This window comes from Elephas maximus, chromosome 24, assembly GCF_024166365.1.
Source record: "Elephas maximus indicus isolate mEleMax1 chromosome 24, mEleMax1 primary haplotype, whole genome shotgun sequence".
Classification (NCBI taxonomy): domain Eukaryota; kingdom Metazoa; phylum Chordata; class Mammalia; order Proboscidea; family Elephantidae; genus Elephas; species Elephas maximus.
Genome location: NC_064842.1, coordinates 23,208,665 through 23,227,831, shown reverse-complemented (window position 1 = coordinate 23,227,831; position 19,167 = coordinate 23,208,665). Strand labels below are relative to the sequence as shown.

At 40.7% G+C, this 19,167-nt stretch overlaps 1 protein-coding gene across 2 annotated transcripts in view; it reads right to left on the bottom strand.

Annotated features, from left to right (window-relative positions):
* RGS7 (regulator of G protein signaling 7) overlaps positions 1-19,167 on the bottom strand; it is a 572,390-nt gene that overhangs the window by 147,176 nt on the left and 406,047 nt on the right. The gene's annotated exons all lie outside the window — the stretch shown is intronic.

The following is a 19,167-nucleotide window of genomic DNA, read 5'->3' as shown; positions in this document are numbered from 1 at the left end:
TCTTTAAAGAAAAGCAAAGATGTCACCTTGAAGCCTAAGGTGCACCTCACTCAAGCCTTGGTGGTTTTAATCTCCTCACATGCATGTGAAAGCTGGGCAATGAATAAGGAAGACCGAAGAAGAGTTGACGCCTTTGAATTATGGTGTTGGCAAAGAATATTGAATATACCACAAACTGCCAAAAGAGCAAACAAATCTGTCTTGGAAGAAGTACAGCCAGAACGCTCCTTAGAAGAAGGATGGTGAGACTACATCTCATCTCACATACTTCGGACATGTTATCAAAAGGGATCAGTTTCTTGAGAAGAACATCATGCTTGGTAAAGTAGAGGGTCAGTGAAAAAGAGGAAAATGGATTGACACAGTGGCTGCAACAATGAGCTCAAGCATAATGATTGTGAGGATGGCACAGAACTGGGCCATTATGAGTTGGAACCAACTCAATGGCATCTAACAACAACGTGACCAAAACAACATACATGCTCTATAGCTCACATGGAATATTCAGCAACAAAGACGGCTTTCTGGGCCATAAAACACACCTTAACAAATGTAATCAATAGCAATAAGTCATGCTGAAAACATGTATTCTTAAGGGCATACTGCTAATGGAAAGAAAACAGTCTACAAAGGTCATATGTTATGTGATTCCATTTATATGCCCTTCTGGAAAGGGCAAAATGAGAGAGAACCAAGAGGTTGGCAGTTCAAATCCGCCAGGCGCTTCTTGGAAACTCTGTGGGGCAGTTCTACTCTGTCCTATAGGTCGCTATGAGTCGGAATCGACTCGACAGCAGTGGGTTTGGGTGGGTTAACAAAAATATAAGTGATTGCCTGCTGTGATGAAAATAGCACTATAATTCTGTGGTTTTCCTCCCTACCACCCTTAACCTCAGTGTAATCGTGAGACAAATCCCAGTTGAGAAACATTCTTCAAAACATCTAACCAGTACTCCTCAAAACTGTCAAGGTCATAAAAAACAAGGGAAGTCTGAAATTCTCATAGTCTAGGAGAGCTTAAGTAGACATCATGACTAAATGCAATGTGGTAACTTGAATTGGATCCTGGAACAGAAAAAGGACACTAGGTAAAAATGAAGGCGATCTGAATAAAGTATGGACTTCAGTTAATAATAATGTATAAATATTGGTTTATTAGTTGTGACAAATATATCATAATAATGTAAGACGTTAATAACAAGAGCAATGGGGGTAAGATATAAGAACTCTTTGTACTATTTCTGCAATTTTTCTGTAAATCTAAAACTATTCTAAAATTGAAAGTTTATTTAAAAAAAAAAAAAAAACTACAACCCTCCAAAAATTATTCTATTGCATACTCTGTGATGAAGGTCTGTACAGGGTGTTAAGGAACGAATAGGATGGAGAAGTCAGGGAATGTTTTACAGAGATAATGATCCTTGAGTGGAAGCATGAGTAGTTGGGCAAGGAGGGAGAGTGCAATCTAAAGCTGAATCACGCATGCAAAGGCCCTGAGGCACGCGGTGGTGACTGGGCACATTTGAGGAACTGCAGGTTTTTTTTTTTTTTTTTTGCCATCACCACAAAGTGAGAAATCAGGAAATGAGGCTGGAGAAGGAAACAGGCTGTATCCTAAAAGTCCTTATTTGTACTTATTCCTCTGAGAAGGTAGAACATTTAAATAGGTTCATCTTGAAAAGTAATCAAACAATAACAGCTGCATTGATTTGTTTCTACTATGTTCTACATACTGTATTAGGTGCATTAGATACATTACCTTTGATTTATACAACAAACACAAGGTGGAGGTTTGCTCTTCAGAAGATCTGTGGAAAACAGATCGGAAGCCAGTAGGCCTGGAGGCCCTTTTGGGATGTGACTGATAAATCTTTCATCTCGTCTTGTCTGTTGGCTTTATTCTGTGTGCTTGAAAATAATTTCAACTCTTCTATGTTTTTGAAAAAGATAGGCACCAATTGCTGTCTTCACTTTCTCTCCATCACCTAACTCCCTTGTTAGCTGATGCCCCGCAGTAGAACTTTCATCTGTAACCTCAGGAATGTGACCCTAGTACCTTGCGACATGTTTTCTCCTATTCAAAATGGGTGATTGAAACTTGACATAACTAACGCCATAATGATGCTCTAAGTAATCTATAAGCGTTTTTTATTACACCAGCTGCACTGGTCTTTTTCCAAAGGGGTGCGGAGCCTTCTCAGCTCCTGTGGCCTTGGTCTCTCTCCTATTCTTTGCTCTCTTGGGAAATGACCTTCAGCCTGCAAGGCGGTAGCTAGGAAGGCTGCCTGGCGCTTTTGGCCTGCAACTTTCTTTCTTGCTCCTTATCTCAGTCAGAGTGGATTTGGCAGGCCAGTTTCACTAGCCGAGAGATTCTTAAACTAGTTTTTTTCAGCCTGTTACAAACATACAGGTTTGAGTCCAGATGTCTGACATGCATATCTTCAGTTTAACAAAGAGTTTCTTGTAGTTGTTTTGTGATGTATATGACCATCTGTGGGCTACGTGCTTAAAAACATTAGGTAACTCTTGCCAAAATGATACATAAGCTCTGATGTAAAAACTGCTTTTGGGGGGACTCCATAAAGGACTGCCTGCATTGCTGTCGAGGTCCCCCCAATTGGTGTCACCTCCTAATAAACTTCCTCTCTCTTTCTGACTTGGCTTGGCTGCTCCAGGGCACGGATCCCAATCAAGTAACGGTAAGGAAACGGCTCTCCAAACTTAACCGGCCTAAGCCCTGCCCCTGCTTCACATACACCATACTCTTTGTTCCAGTCAAACTGAACGACTTAGTGATCAGGCTGGCATTCTCCTCTATGCCTTTCCTGTAGTGTTTATTTCATTCAGAAAAGCCTCCTCCAGGCTTACCTTCACCAGATGAAAATCTACGTAACCCTCTGTTCGACTCAAATATAGCCCTTCCTCATGAAGACATTCCTTGACCTCCAGGAGTGAGCTCTCCCTCCACTGAGGCCCCAATACCTGATATCTTTTATTGTAACTAGTTCTGTTCTGGTATCAAGCTTTCCTAGGAGTCCCTGGGTGGCATGAACAGTTAAGTGTTTGACTACTAGCAGAGAGGTTGGCTGTTCAAACCCACCCATAGGTGCCTCAGAAGACAGGCCTCGTGATCTGCTTCTGAAAGGTCACAGCCTTGAAAACACTATGGAGCAGTTCTAATGGGTTGCCATGAATCGGAATCAACTTCACAGCAACTGAAAACATTAGTTTTTCCTATTATTTCATAAAAGGAGCCCTGGTGGTGCAACGGTTAAATGCTTGGTTTGCTAACTGAAAGGTTGGCAGTTCGAACCCACCTACCGGCTTTGGCAGGAGAAGGGCCTGGTGATCTGCTCCCATTAAGATTACAGCCTAGAAAACCCCATGGGGTAGTTCTACTCTGTCACATGGGGTTGCTATGAGTCAAAAATTGACTTAATGGCATCCAACAACAACATTATTTCATAAAGATCCTAAAAGGCAGAAACTCTGTTCCAAATATTTTTGTTTCCCTGGCCATTATTGGCAGAGCACTTTAGATTTGGTACGTGCAGAATATATTATTTTGAATTGAAAATAAAATAAGAAAAAATGAATTTAATTTTAAAACAAAACACTATTTTAGGGTGTTTTTTTTTAAATAATTTTTATTGTCCTTTAAGTGAAAGTTTACAAATCAAGTCAGTCTCTCACATATAAACTTATATACACCTTATTGCATACTCCCACTTCCTCTCTAATGAGTCAGCCCACTCCCTCCTTCCAGTCTCTCCTTTCCTGACTATTTTGCCAGTTTCTAACCCTCTCTACCCTCCCACCTCCCCTCCAGACAGGAGATGCCAACATAGTCTCAAGCGTCTACCTGATGCAAGTAGCTCACTCCTCATCAGCATCTCTCTCCAACCCATTGTCCCAGTCCAATCCATGTCTGATGAGTTGGCTTTAGGAACGGTTCCTGTCCTGGACCAACAGAAGGTCTGGGGGTCATGACCACCAGGTTTCTTCCAGTCTCAGTCAGACCACCAAGTCTGGTCTTTTTATGAGAATTTGGGGTCTGCATCCCACTGTTCTCCTGCTCCCTCAGGGGTTCTCTGTTGCGTTCCCTGTCAGGGCAGTCATCGATTGTGGCCAGGCACCATCTAGTTCTTCTGGTCTCAGGATGATGTAATGCATGTAGCCCTTTCTGTCTCTTGGGCTCATAATTACCTTGTGACTTTGGTGTTCTTCATTCTCCTTTGATCCAGGTGGGTTGAGACCAATTGATGCATCTTAGATGGCCACTTGCTAGCATTTAAGACCCCAGATACCACACTTCAAAATGGGATGCAAAATGTTTTCTTAATAGAATTTATTTTGCCAGTTGACTTAGATGTCCCCTGAAGCCATAGTCCCCAAACCCCCGCCCCTGCTCCGCTGACCTGCAAAGCATTCAGCTTATTCAGGAAACTTCTTTGCTTTTGGTCCAGTCCAGTTGTGCTGACCTCCCCTGTATTGAGTGTTGTCCTTCCCTTCACCTAAAGTAGTTCTTATCTACTATCTAATCAGTAAATAACCCTCTCACACCATCCCTCTTTCCCCCCTTTCATAACCGCAAAAGAATGTGTTCTTCTCAGTTTAAACTATTTTAGAGTGTTTCTTTGATAGTGTACTTACAATAAATGTCCACTTTGCTTTGGTACCTGTGATTAAAGCTAGCTTTATGGTAGCTGATACACACCCACTCCTCACTTATTGAGATGGTTACATTCCAAAGATCAGGTCGTTAATGCAAAAATCGGCATTATGCAAAAAATGGAGGATAACAACATCAGATCACAAAATGGAGAATGGCTATATTATTACATAACTGTCAAATGACATCATTACATAACTGCCAAACCACTGAGAACCCTGGCCCAGCCAGGTTAACACATAACTTTAACCATCACAGCCAGTGTTACTCTCACCTCACACCTTGGTGTTCATTATTGCCAGACATAAGTCATTAATGTGAAAAATAGTTGCAGAGTAGATTTTTTACTACTGCCACGAAGGCTAAATGTCAGAAAACAAGATAGTCAATATGTAAGGAGTAGGTGTATTACTTTTGACTGAATGAATTAAAAGAGCATTGAAGCCCTACATTTAATAGTTGTTCTCAGACTAAACAGGAGAAACATGTCATGTGTATTAAAGGATTTTAAAATTGTTATTTTGCATCTTAAAAAATCACACTATTTACCATAAAGGCCTTAAGTTAAAATTAAAAAAAAATAGATAATAATTTCAAACATCATCTTCTAAGTTTTTAATTATGTTATTGTTGTTGTTAGGTGCCGTTGAGTCGGTTCCGACTCATAGCGACCCTATGCACAACAGAACGAAATACTGCCCGGTCCTGCGCCATCCTCACAATCGTTGTTATGCTTGAGCTCATTGTTGCAGCCACTGTGTCAATCCACCTTGTTGAGGGTCTTCCTCTTTTTCGCTGACTCTGTACTCTGCCAAGCATGATGTCCTTCTCCAGGGACTGATCCCTCCTGACTACATGCCCAAAGTATGCAAGACGCATTTTCGCCATCCTTGCTTCTAAGGAGCATTCTGGGTGTGCTTCCTCTAAGACAGATTTGTTCGTTCTTTTGGCAGTCCATGGTATGTTCCATATTCTTCGCCAACACTACAATTCTAAGGCGTCAATTCTTCTTCGGTCTTCCTTATTCATCGTCCAGCTTTCACATGCATATCATGCGATTGAAAATACCATGGCTTGGATCAGGCGCACCTTAGTCTTCAGAGTGACATCTTTGCACTTCAACACTTTGAAGAGGTCCTGTGCAGCAGATTTGCCCAACGCAACGCGTCTTTTGATTTCTTGACTGCTGCTCCCATGGCTGTTGATTGTGGATCCAAGTAAAATGAAATCCTTGACAACTTCAATCTTTTCTCCGTTTATCATGAGGTTGCTCATTGGTCCAGTTGCGAGGATTTTGGTTTTCTTTATGTTGAGGTGCAATCCATACTGAAGGCTGTGGTCTTTGATCTTCATTAGTAAGCGCTTCAAGTCCTCTTCACTTTCAGCAAGCAAGGTTGTGTCATCTGCATAACGCAGGTTGTTAATGAGTCTTCCTCCAATCCTGATGCCCCGTTCTTCTTCATATAGTCCAGCTTCTCGTATTATTTGTTCAGCATACAGATTAAATAGGTATGGTGAAAGACTACAACCCTGACTTGAAACCAATCAGTATCCCCTTGTTCTGTCCAAACAACCGCCTCTTGATCTATGTAAAGGTTCCTCATGAGCACAATTAAGTGTTCTGGAATTCCCATTCTTCACAATGTTATCCATAGTTTGTTATCATCCACACAGTCAAATGCCTTTGCATAATCAATAAAACACAGGTAAACATCCTTCTGGTATTCTGCTTTCGGACAGGATCCATCTGACATCAACAATGATATCCCCAGTTCCAAGTCGTCTTCTGAAACTAGCCTGAATTTCTGGGAGTTCCCTGTCGATATACTGCTACAGCTGTTTTTGAATGATCTTCAGCAGAATTTTGGTTGTGTGTGATATTAATGATATTGTTCTATAATGTCCACATTCGGTTGGATCACCTTTCTTGGGAGTAGGCATAAATATGGATCTCTTCCAATCAGTTGGCCAGGAAGCTGTCTTCCATATTTCTTGGCATAGACAAGAGAGCACCTCCAGCGCTGCATCTGTGAGTTGAAACATCTCAATCAATATTCCATCAATTCCTGGAGCCTTGTTTTTCGCCAATGCCTTCAGAGCAGCTTGGACTTCTTCCTTCAGTACCATCGGTTCCTGATCATATGCCACCTCTTGAAATGGTTGAATATCAACTAATTCTTTTTGGTATAATGACTCTGTGTATTCCTTCCATCTTCTTTTGATGCTTCCTGCATCATTTAATATTTTCCCCAAGGAATCCTTCACTATTGCAACTCAAGGCTTCAGTTTTTTCTTCAGTTCTTTCAGCTTGAGAAACGCGGAGTGTGTTCTTCCCTTTTGGTTTTCCATCTCTAGCTCTTTGCACATGTCATTATAATACTTTGTCTTCTTGAGATGCCCTTTGAAATCTTGGGTTCAGTTCTTTTACTTCATCAGTTCTTCCTTTTGCTTTAGCTGCTTGACTCTCAAGAGCAAGTTTCAGAGTCTCCTCTGACATCTATCTTGGTCTTTTCTTTCTTTCCTGTCTTTTCAGTGACCTCTTGCTTTTTTCATGGATGATGTCCTTGATGTCATTCCACAACTCGTCTGGTCTTCGGTCACTAGTGTTCAATGTGTCAAATCTATTCTTGAGATGGTCTCTAAATTCAGGTGCAATATACTCAAGGTCATATGTTGGCTCTCGTGGATTTGCTCTGATTTTCTTCAGTTTCAGGTTGAACTTGCATATGAGCAATTGATGGTCTGTTCCACAGTTGGCCCCTGGCCTTGTTCTGACTGATGATATTGAGCTTTTCTATTGTCTCTTTCCACAGATGTAGTCAATTTGATTTCTGTATGTTTCATCTGGCGAGGTCCATGTGTATAGTCACCGTTTATGTTGGTGAAAGAAGTATTTGCAATGAAGAAGTCATTGGTCTTGCAAAACTTTATCATTCAATCTCCAGCATTGTTTCTATCACCAAGGCCATATTTTCCAACTACTGATCGTTCTTGTTTCCAACTTTCGCTTTCCAATTGCCAGTAATTATCAATGCATCTTGATTGCATTTTCAATCAATTTCAGACTGCAGCAGCTGATGAATATCTTCTATTTCTTCATCTTTGGCCCTAGTGGATGGTGGGTAAATTTGAATAATAGTTGTATTAACTGGTCTTCCTTGGAGGCGTATGGATATTATCCTATCACTGACAGCGTTGTACTTCAGGATAGATCTTAAAACGTTCTTTTTGACAATGAATGCAACAGCATTCCTCTTCGAGTTGTCATTCCCAGCATAGTAGAATCTATGATTGTCCGATTCAAAATGGCCAATACCAGTCCATTTCAGCTCACTAATGCCTAGGATATCGATGTTTATATGTTCCATTTCATTTTTGACGATTTCCAATTTTCCTAGGTTCATACTTGGTACATTCCAGGTTCCGATTACTAATGGATGTTTGCAGCTGTTTCTTCTCATTTTGAGTCGTGCCACATCAGTGCCTTCCAACCTGGGGGGCTCATCTTCCAGCACTATATCAGACAATGCTCCGCTACTATTCATAAGGTTTTCACTGGCTAATGCTTTTCAGAAGTAGACTGCCAGGTCCTTCTTCCTAGTCTGTCTTAGTCTGGAAGCTCGGCTGAAACCTGTCCTCCATGGGTGACCCTGCTGATATCTGAATACTGGTGGCATAGTTTCCAGCATCACAGCAACACACAAGCCCCCACAGTACAACAAACTGACAGACATATGAGGGATGTTTTTAATTACAGCATGAGTAAAAAAAAAAAAAAATTTCAACTCACAAGTCCCGATTCTAAAACGCAAGTACATCCATACCTGCTTAGATACAACTGTAATGGAAAATGGCTAAAACATCAATTTATTTTTCTTTTAGAAGTCTTTGAAGCCAACTTAAATAATTGAGTAAAAAGGCTCAGAAGACTAATCACACTTGAGATGAGGCACATGGAACTTGAGACCTCCTCAGATGACATGAATTAACCTATGCGCAGTCCCTTAATTCTTTGCACAGGAAGTGTTGTTACATTTTCCAACAGTGAGCTGAAAACACTTTTTTAGAAGAAGCTAACTCAAACAAATCCTGAAATGAAATTTTTTTTTTTTATAAAAGCAACACAGCTTAAGGCTTGACCATGCTTTGGGGATAAAAAAAAAAAACAAGTACGTTTTTATACCAGAGCAAATGTTATTAGTGAAATTCAGTGTAATTACAAAAGTGCCTGACAGGAATGCCATATGAAGTGTAATTATGGATAAAAATATCTTGACTAGTAGAATTCATTTTAGTTAAATTTATACTTTAACATTTTCCGAATCTGAATTAGAATGCTAAGAGAATTTTTGAAATTGACATCCAGAAGACAAAAGCTATGAGAAACAAATAGTTGATTCCAGAAACTATTTTTTAATTAAAAAATCAGTAAGGCAACTAACTATTTGAATTATTTATTTATTTTGATTATCAAAATGGTGGAATCAATGAAAATGATCAGTAAAGCCACATATAAATGAGTACCCAACTTAAGGATAAACAGAGCAAAGTTGCTAGAAAAATCACTCTTATCAAGAAAATTAAAATACCACCCTTTCTTTTAGTTGAAGATTATGCATTGGTAGGGGAAAGCGCTGCATCAGAGAAATGATACTTTCACAGCAATATTTTTGCTTCCCTTCTTCATCTCCTCTGCCACCTGCTCTTATCTGTCAGATAATGCAGGAGTGATATCAATGTGTGAGTACCAGGTTGTACGTATAGATGATAAACAACATCTTATCTTCCTTACAAGAAAAAAAAAAAAACACTTAAATCAGGAGTTTCTTATAGCTTTAAGTGGTGTATTTATAGATTTACTATGATCATGCTTATATTTTTCACTTATTACAAATGACAACTGCAGTTCAAACTACTGAGGTGTCAAAACATACCAGAACTTGAACAGAATTGGCATACTGTACCTAACTTTAAATTTGTAACGTCCTTTTTCTTTTTACTGCCAACCATAAGGTTTACAGTTCAAATCCACCAGGTGCTCCTTGGAAACCCTCTGGGGCAGTTCTACTCTGTCCTGTAGGGTGGCTGTGAGTTGGAATCGACTCTACGACAACCGGTTATGATGTCTACAATGAAAATATGTAATGAGAATGCACTCCTTCAGGTAAGCACTTCTTTCTTGAGAGTTGTTGAGCTTTTTATCCTCACTAAATTCCTTTTCTTGGCAACCCTCTAAGTATACTCAAACCTTCCTTAGTATTAAAAGAGAAAACAGGAGGGGAGAGGAAGAGGAGGAAGAGAAAAGAAAGGAAGAAAAGAAGGATGCAAGGACGGAAGGGAAGAGGGAGAGGGAGGGAGACAGGGAGGATGAACAAACCTGTTCATGATTTTGCCACCTTCCCAAGTACTACCCTATTAGAACTTTGCTCCCTTTCTTTTTGAAATCACTCTTCATGAAAGAGCATTACATGTACCTTCTTCACTTGTTCACTCTGAGATTCTTCCTTAGCTCTTTCTACTACGTCTTTCACCCCCAAAACTCTACTGAATCTACTTTCAAAGATCACCAATGACTCCCTAGCAGGAAAACCTTACACTTTCCCCCATCCTCCCAGTCCTTACTTGCTAACATTACTGAGGAGTCGCTCTTCCTTTTTGACTTCCACCACACTCGCCTCTGCTGACTTTCCCTTTGCTCCCCCACCTCTTCTTCTCTGCCTTCCTTCTCCCTCGCATTCTCTATGTTGAGGAAGTGTTTCAAAATCTTCTATATTATGGCTCCCTTTTCCTTTGTCTGTCTTTCTATATTCTTCTTTGGCAAGCTCATTGAATTTCAAAGATTTAATTACCAAATGTATATACCTCATGGGGAGAAAACACTAAATAAGAATTGAGCTTTGTCCTTTAGAAATCTAGAAAATTGAGTACATTTGTGAGTTAAAGTGGCTGGTTGTTTCGTTGTTGGTGCAGCAATTTCTAACATGTCTTACCGAGGAGAGTGGCAGCCGTGTGTATCTTGATCACCACTGGCCCCCAAATGCAGGCACATTTTGCATGTGCCTTGATAATTTATTAAATACTTGAAAGATTCTCTCTGTAAACCTGGTCTCTCTTGCTACGATTTTATCACTGCATCATATCACAGGGAGAGTTACCAGATTCCTTACTCCATGAGAGACCAAAAGTGGCACTGGACTCTAACTTGAGGCCAAAATAACACTTAGTTTATCTTTTGGCCATCAGAGATGAACAGACAGCTAATCTACATAAAAGGGACATCTCTTTGCCTTCCCTGACACCCCACTAGTTTTAAAAAACTTTCCGTTTCAGAGCATTTATTCTCTTTTCCGGGTAAGTTCATCACTTGCAGTCTAAGTCTTGAGCTCTGTCCTCTGAACAGAGTTGGACACCATCACTAAAACTCTTCCTATTTGAAAAGAAATAACATACTGCATTGCCCTCTTTACCTTCTCATCTCCCACAAAGAATTGTAGTACTATTTTGATTATTCTCATATACTCTTTTCCAATTCTTCAATGACCTTTGTGTCTCAGTGAAGTCTCTCCCAAGCCTCTACCTCCCTCATTACACACAGAGTATACATTTTTACAAAGGTCCTCTGAAATATGATGGGAGAATTTTCACATCATTCGTTAGATACAATCTAAGCAATAGCTGTATTTTTGTCTCACTCTATTTTTAAATTGTACACTTCACTGCCACTTCACTTGCATCTTTTTCTTTGACTTGATTTGCCTGAAATAGATTGTCTGGCAAGATGCCTCAGTGACCAGTTACAGAGTTTTTCCCAACCACACAGGTTTTTTGACCTTTAGGTAGCAGCCTTTATAATAAAGGCCATATCCCCAAGATTTTTTTGGAGTGAACAAGTAACATTTGACAGAATCAACAGGTGGCATAGGTGAAGAGTAAGCAGAGGCTGAGATAGCTTCCATCAGGCCCTCCTTTCCGGCGTCACCCAGGGCCACCAACTGCCAGGCACTTAATGCTCAACTGTTTGCTCCATTTGTTTTGTCAAGGGCTCTGTGGGACAGAAGGGGCGTGACACCATGATTTCCAGGTAAGAACATTTTAGCTCATGTTGGTGCTAGGGTTGGCACACAAGTGATAGAACTGGATAAGGGTCTTTTATAGTTTCAAGAATTTGTTCCTGTTTATGACAAATCCATGATCAAAAATTTATTAGGCTGCCATGGGACATCTGGTGGTAAATGAGGCAATTTACCAAATCTGGAGGCCTGATGGGGAGTTGGAAATCGTCAATAAAATTTAGAGCGTATGTGCATAAAAAGGCAAGGCAATGGAACTTTGCTTATTGTAGAGATGAGACACTCTCCTTCCCTGAAGGGCTGTTCATTGTACACCAGAACAAGTAGAAATTTCTCAGCAGAGAAGTTCAGGGCTTTGCATGATCCAAACACCCAACTTCTTCAGTTTTGTAATCATACTACTCTCATACTTGAATCCGTCATTCCAGAACGGCTGACCTACTCACACTCCCTGAACTATAGGAAAAGAAATGTCTAGAGCTGTTATTTTTCTAAGTGGGAAGTGAGTGGTCTGCACTTGAATCATGTTTAAAGACATGGACTATCCATAGGGTGTCAGGATTCATTGCAATGGCTTTAAATTTTTACAAAAACTCACAGGAAAACAAAACAAAGAATAACCTAAAGCAGCTTTTTTCACTTAATATGATAGCATTTTTGGCCTAGGGATAAATTTTCCACCCAGTAGTTTTTTTATTTTAAGACTTTTAGGAGACTCTTGTTATGACCTTGCAATGCCTTTGCTTGAGTGAGGCAGAGGGCTACAGCTTTTCAACAAACAAGTCAGGTTTCATTTCTAACCTGAGCTACTCTTAACTCATAAAACTCATTTTCTGTGGAAAAAGTAACTTCCTTTGGCCAGAAGCCTACTGTTTGAGAACATTTAGAACATTTTCCTGCAGGTGAGTAACCTCTTTCCTTACCTTTACTTAGAGAAAATTGGATTATTTGAAACCTATGGATTTATAGCCCTAGGAAGTTTCATTTTGCTTTCTATAACTGAACACTTTCTGTGTTTTGGATGGCTATGGGAACCTTGGGTTTTTCACTTTGAAGTAAAATTCCACCCAGGGCTTGAACCATGAAGGAGGAAATGTCCATTACATAATGCCAAGTGAAATACGTAAGATGCAAGCAGCCTTTTTATTTTTCATGTTAATGGTCTCTTATGTTCAAGTATGATTAATTCAATCACTATTTACTCAGCACCCACTAAGTACAGATAGTGGGCAGAGGCTGGGGATGCAGCAAGGTATAAACCAAATTTTACTCATAGGAAACCTTGGTGGCATCGTGGCAAAGAGCTACTGCTGCTAACCAAAAGAGTGGTAGCTTGAATCCACCAGATGCTCCTTGGAAACCCTATGGGGCAGTTCTATTCTGTCCTATAGGGTCGCTATGAGGTGGATTTGACTCAACAGCCTCAAGTTTGGTTTTTTTTTTTTTTTGTACTCATAGAGCTCAAGTCCCCCACGTGTCTGTCAGTTTGTCATACTGTGGGGGCTTGTGTGTTGTTGTGATGCTGGAAACTATGCCAACAGTATTCAGATATCAGCAGGGTCACCCATGGAGGACAGGTTTCAGCTGAGCTTCCAGACTTAAGACAGACTAGGAAAAAGGACCCAGCAGTCTACTTCTGAAAAGCATTAGCCAGTGAAAACCTTATGAATAACAGCGGAACATTGTCTGATATAGTGCTGGAATATGAGCCTCCCAGGTTGGAAGGCACTCAAAAGCTGACTGGGGAAGAGCTGCCTCCTCAAAGTGAGCCGAGCTTAATGACGTGGATGGAGTAAGGCTCTCGGGACCTTCTTTTGCTAATGTGGCACGACTCAAAATGAGAAGAAACAGCTGCAAACATTCATTAATAATCGGAACCTGGAATTTACGAATTATGAATCTAGGGAAATTGGAAATCATGAAAAATGAAATGGAACGCAAAAACATCGATATCCTAGACATTAGTGAACTGAAATGGACTGGTATTGGCCATTTTGAATCGGACAATCATATAGTCTACTATGCTGGGAATGACAACTCGAAGAGGAATGCTGTTGCATTCATTGTCAAAAAGAACGTTTCAGGATGTATCCTGAAGTACAACGCTGTCAGGGATAGGATAATATCCATACACCTACAAGGAAGACTAGTTAATACAACTATTATTCAAATTCACCTACCATCCACTAGGGCCAAAGATGAAGATATAGAAGATTTTTATCAGCTGTCACAGTCTGAAATTGATCAAATATGCAATCAAGATGCATTGATAATTACTGGTGATTGGAATGTGAAAGTTGGAAACAAAGAGGAAGGATCAGTAGTTGGAAAATATGGCCTTGGCTGCAGAAACAATGCCAGAGATCGAATGATAGAATTTTGCAAGAGCAACAATTTCTTCATTGCAAATACCTTCTTTCACCAACATAAACGGTGACTATACACATGGACCTCACCAGATGGAACACACAGAAATCAAATTGGCTACATCTGTGGAAAGAGACAATGGAAAAGCTCAATATCATCAGTCAGAACAAGGCCAGGGGCCAACTGTGGAACAGACCATCAATTGCTCATAAGCAAGTTCAACCTGAAACTGAAGAAAATCAGAGCAAATCCACGAGAGCCAAAATATGACCTTGAGTATATCGCACCTGAATTTAGAGACCATCTCAAGAATAGATTTGATGCATTGAACACTAGTGACCGAAGACCAGACGAGTTGCAGAATGACATCAAGGACATCATCCATGAAGAAAGCAAGAGGTCACTGAAAAGACAGGAAAGAAAGAAAAGACCAAGATAGATGTCAGAGGAGACTCTGAAACTTGCTCTTGAGAGTCAAGCAGCTAAAGCAAAAGGAAGAACTGATGAAGTAAAAGAACTGAACCCAAGATTTCAAAGGACATCTCGAGAAGACAAAGTAAAGTATTATAATGACATGTGCAAAGAGCTGGAGATGGAAAACCAAAAGGGAAGAACACACTCGGCGTTTCTCGAGCTGAAAGAACTGAAGAAAAAATTGAAGCCTCAAGTTGCAATAGCGAAGGATTCCTTGGGGAAAATATTAAATGATGCAGGAAGCATCAAAAGAAGATGGAAGGAATACACAGAGTCATTATACCGAAAAGAATTAGTCGATATTCAACCATTTCAAGAGGTGGCATATGATCAGGAACCGATGGTACTGAAGGAAGAAGTCCAAGCTGCTCTGAAGGCATTGGCGAAAAACAAGGCTCCAGGAATTGATGGAATATTGATTGAGATGTTTCAACTCACAGATGCAGCGCTGGAGGTGCTCTCTTGTCTATGCCAAGAAATATGGAAGACAGCTTCCTGGCCAACTGATTGGAAGAGATCCATATTTATGCCTATTCCCAAGAGAGGTGATCCAACCGAATGTGGAAATTATAGAACAATATCATTAATATCACATGCAAGCAAAATTCTGCTGAAGACCATTCAAAAACAGCTGTAGCAGTATATAGACAGGGAACTGCCAGAAATTCAGGCCGGTTTCAGAAGAGGACGTGGAACCAGGGAGAACATTGCTGATGTCAGATGAATCCTGGCTGAAAGAAGAGAATACCAGAAGGATGTTTACCTGTATTTTATTGATTATGCAAAGGTATTTGTGTGGATCATAACAAACTATGGATAACACTGAGAAGAATGGGAATTCCAGAACACTTAATTGTGCTCATGAGGAATCTTTACATAGATCAAGAGGCAGTTGTTCGGACAGAACAAGGGGATACTGATTGGTTTCAAGTCAGGAAAGGTGTGTGTCAGGGTTGTATTCTTTCACCATACCTATTTAATCTGTATGCTGAACAAATAATACGAGAAGAACGGGGCATCAGGATTGGAGGAAGACTCATTAACAACCTGTGTTATGCAGATGACACAACCTTGCTTGCTGAAAGTGAAGAGGACTTGAAGCACTTACTAAGGAAGATCAAAGATCACAGCCTTCAGTATGGATTGCACCTCAACATAAAGAAAACCAAAATCCTCACAACTGGACCAATGAGCAACCTCATGATAAACGGAGAAAAGATTGAAGTTGTCAAGGATTTCATTTTACTTGGATCCACAATCAACAGCCATGGGAGCAGCAGTCAGGAAATCAAAAGACGCATTGCGTTGGGCAAATCTGCTGCACAGGACCTCTTCAAAGTGTTGAAGAGCAAAGATGTCACCCCGAAGACTAAGGTGAGCCTGACCCAAGCCATGGTATTTTTAATCACATCATGTGCACGTGAAAGCTGGACAATGAATAAGGAAGACTGAAGAAGAGTTGACGCCTTTGAATTGTGGTGTTGGTGAAGAATATGGAATATACCATGGACTGCGAAAAGAATGAACAAATCTGTCTTAGAAGAAGTACAACCAGAATGCTTCTTAGAAGCAAGGATGGCAAGACTACGTCTTTCATACTTTGGACATGTTGTCAGGAGGGATGAGTCCCTGAAGAAGGACATCATGTCTGGCAGAGTACAGATCAGCGGAAAAGAGGAAGACCCTTAACGAGGTGGATTGACACAGTGGCTGCAACAATGAGCTCAAGCATAACAACGATTGTAAGGATGGCTCAGGACCGGGCAGTGTTTTGTTCTGTTGTGCATAGGGTTGCTATGAGTCGGAAGCGACTCGATGGCTCCTAACAACAACAGAGCTCAAGTTGAAGAAAATACGTGCCCCAGGCTTTGGGCAATGCACTGAAGTCAGACCATCCTTTGACAACGGGGACAGGCCACACCCCTGTCAAGAAGGAAGGACCCCTGTTCTTGGGAGGGGTCAACCAGGGTCATGTATGGGAATTCAGGCAATGTGGCTAAGCATAGGACGAAGGCAAATTGTACCCTTTTTCTTTGGTTAGGAGTTGATTTAGCTCAGAATCTGGGGCTGGATATGCCTGGAAGACTCTCAGTGTTAGGACTGTTGGCTGCTCTCTGAAGACATGAGGAGGGGCACAGGGAAAGCTTTTAAAGGACCTACAGACAGATCAGGGTTGTGAAGGGGCCATTCATTCCTCTTGTGTATTACTTTCCTTCTACTATTCCTGAAGCTCAAGTAAGTCTTGTTAAGAGAGTCTGGGAGATCGAGGGGGTCTGTGTAGTGCAGCAGGTTTCAGAGCACCCTTGGTAGGAGTGGTGCCCTCAGCTGAGGTTAGGGCAATGGGAGCAGAGTGTCAGGGCGTCTAAGAAGCAGTGACCTCACAAAGGGCAGTGGAAGCAATGGCCAAGGTGTGGGGCATCAAAAGCAGGTGGGGGCAAAGAAACATGAGAAGTTGATTCAAGAATGCTTAGGAGTGCCCAAGAAAACTCTCAGCATGGGAGAAGGGGAAACACAATGATTGGGACTGATTTCCAATAATAAAGTCAGCAGGAGCTCATGCCTTCAAACAAGACTGGAGAGATGTGTCAGAACGTTAGCAGGGGCTGTGTCAGGGGGGCTTTTGATAAGTGATTTCTATTCTCTTCTTCATATTTTTCTTTATTTCCCAAACTATTTACAGTGAGTGGATTTACATGACTTTTTATAATACAAAACATTTCAAAGAAAACACACATATTATCAGGTATGTGACATCTAGCACTAAGCAAGGGCTGCTGAGCCTTTTTCCAAGCAGTTATCAGGAAACACTTGAGCAAACACCCAAGAAGACTTGGTGCGTCATTTAAAGAAGGTCAATGGTTCCTTGGTGAAGCTGCCAGAGCACAGAAGTGTCCATCATTGCTTACCTGGATCCTCACGACTACCAGACACATACTTCATCATGGATGAACCCTGTTATGCACTGAATTATGTTCCCAAAAATATTTGTTGGAATCCTAACCCCTCTATCTATGGATGGAGTCCCTGGGTGGTGCACACAGTTAATGTACTTAGCTGCTAACCCAACGTTGAGAAGTTTAAGTCCACTCAGGGGTGCCTCAGAAGAGGCCTGGCAATCTAAATCTGAAAGGTCACGGCTTGAAAACTCTACGGAGCCCAGTTCCACTTGGCACACATGGGGTTGCCGTGCATCAGAACCATCAGAACTGATTAGACTGCAACTTTATATATATATATATATATATATATATACACACACACACATATAAAACCTTTGGATGTAATCCTGTTTGGAAATAAGGTTTTCTTTGTTATGTTAATTAAATCATACTTAAGTAGGGTGGGTTCTAAATCTAATCACCTCTGAGTTCTAAAAAGAGCAGATTAGAAACAGAGATATGCACAAATGGGGGAAAACAGATGCCAAGTGAGGATCATCTACAAGCAAGGAACTGGGAACACCTGGGACAACCAACAAGGAAGGACTGGATAGAGCCGAGACCCTGATTTGGATTTTTAGCCCCTAGGAACTGTGGGAAAAGAAATTTCTGCTCTTTAACATCACCCATCTGTGGTATTCCTGTTACAGCACCACTAGGACAGTAGGACAAACCATGACAAAAGAAGAATCAAAATGTCGGTTTTGGTGAAACAGGAGAAAAATCCTAGACACTGAAAATCTGACACTTCCTCTTCCCATGAACTTCCAGGAGAATCAAAATGCTAGTGATGGCATTTTGGTTTAAATAAAAAGAGCATTTACTGCTCAAGAGGACAAGCCACCATCGGAGCATGTGGAAGGAGCCCATCAAAAATCTACGTGGTGTTCGCAATATACAGGTGTGAGTGGATACAGTGGAAAGCTGGAGTTCTAGATAATTCAAGAGGTCCTAATCACTTGAATTATAACATAGCTGCAAGATTTTAAGAAAGTGTTGTAGTCTTATTGGATTTGAAAAAAAAACTTGTTTAAGGAGGAATTTTCAAAATTTAAAAACCATATTATATTTACAGTGTGTTCCTTAGACTCATTATTTCAACCTGGGTGATCTTTTAGGTGCTAAAGGAGTAATCTGTCTGTGTGGTTCCCGACCAAGGTGTAGTGAAGAGATGGTACATTCATGGCAGGGTCACGGTTAAATTACAAAGCTTCTATCAGCGTTTGCACAGTTGTAGCTACCATTTCCTATCATCTTAGTTGTAATAAAAGGAAAAGCTTCATGAAATATGACATAGAAGTATAACAAGTAGCATTTTTCTCAACTCAAATATAGCGGGGAAATAAACTAACTCATGCTTCAGCTGGGAATTAAAAAAAAAAATACTGTGTTATCTTTAATAAAAGGTAAAGGTGCCTGACTTGTGAGAGGCTCTCACACGGCTGTCTGTGGCCCCTCTGGATAACATGTGCAATCACATACATTTGCCTGTTATTTTCTCTGAGTGGCTGGACCTGATGAAGAGTGATATTTTAGGATGATGCTCTGTGCTACAGGTCATATTTTGTTATTAGATGCCACTGAGTTGGCTTTGACTGGGCAACAGAACAAAATATTGCCCGGTCCTGCACCATCTTCATGATCA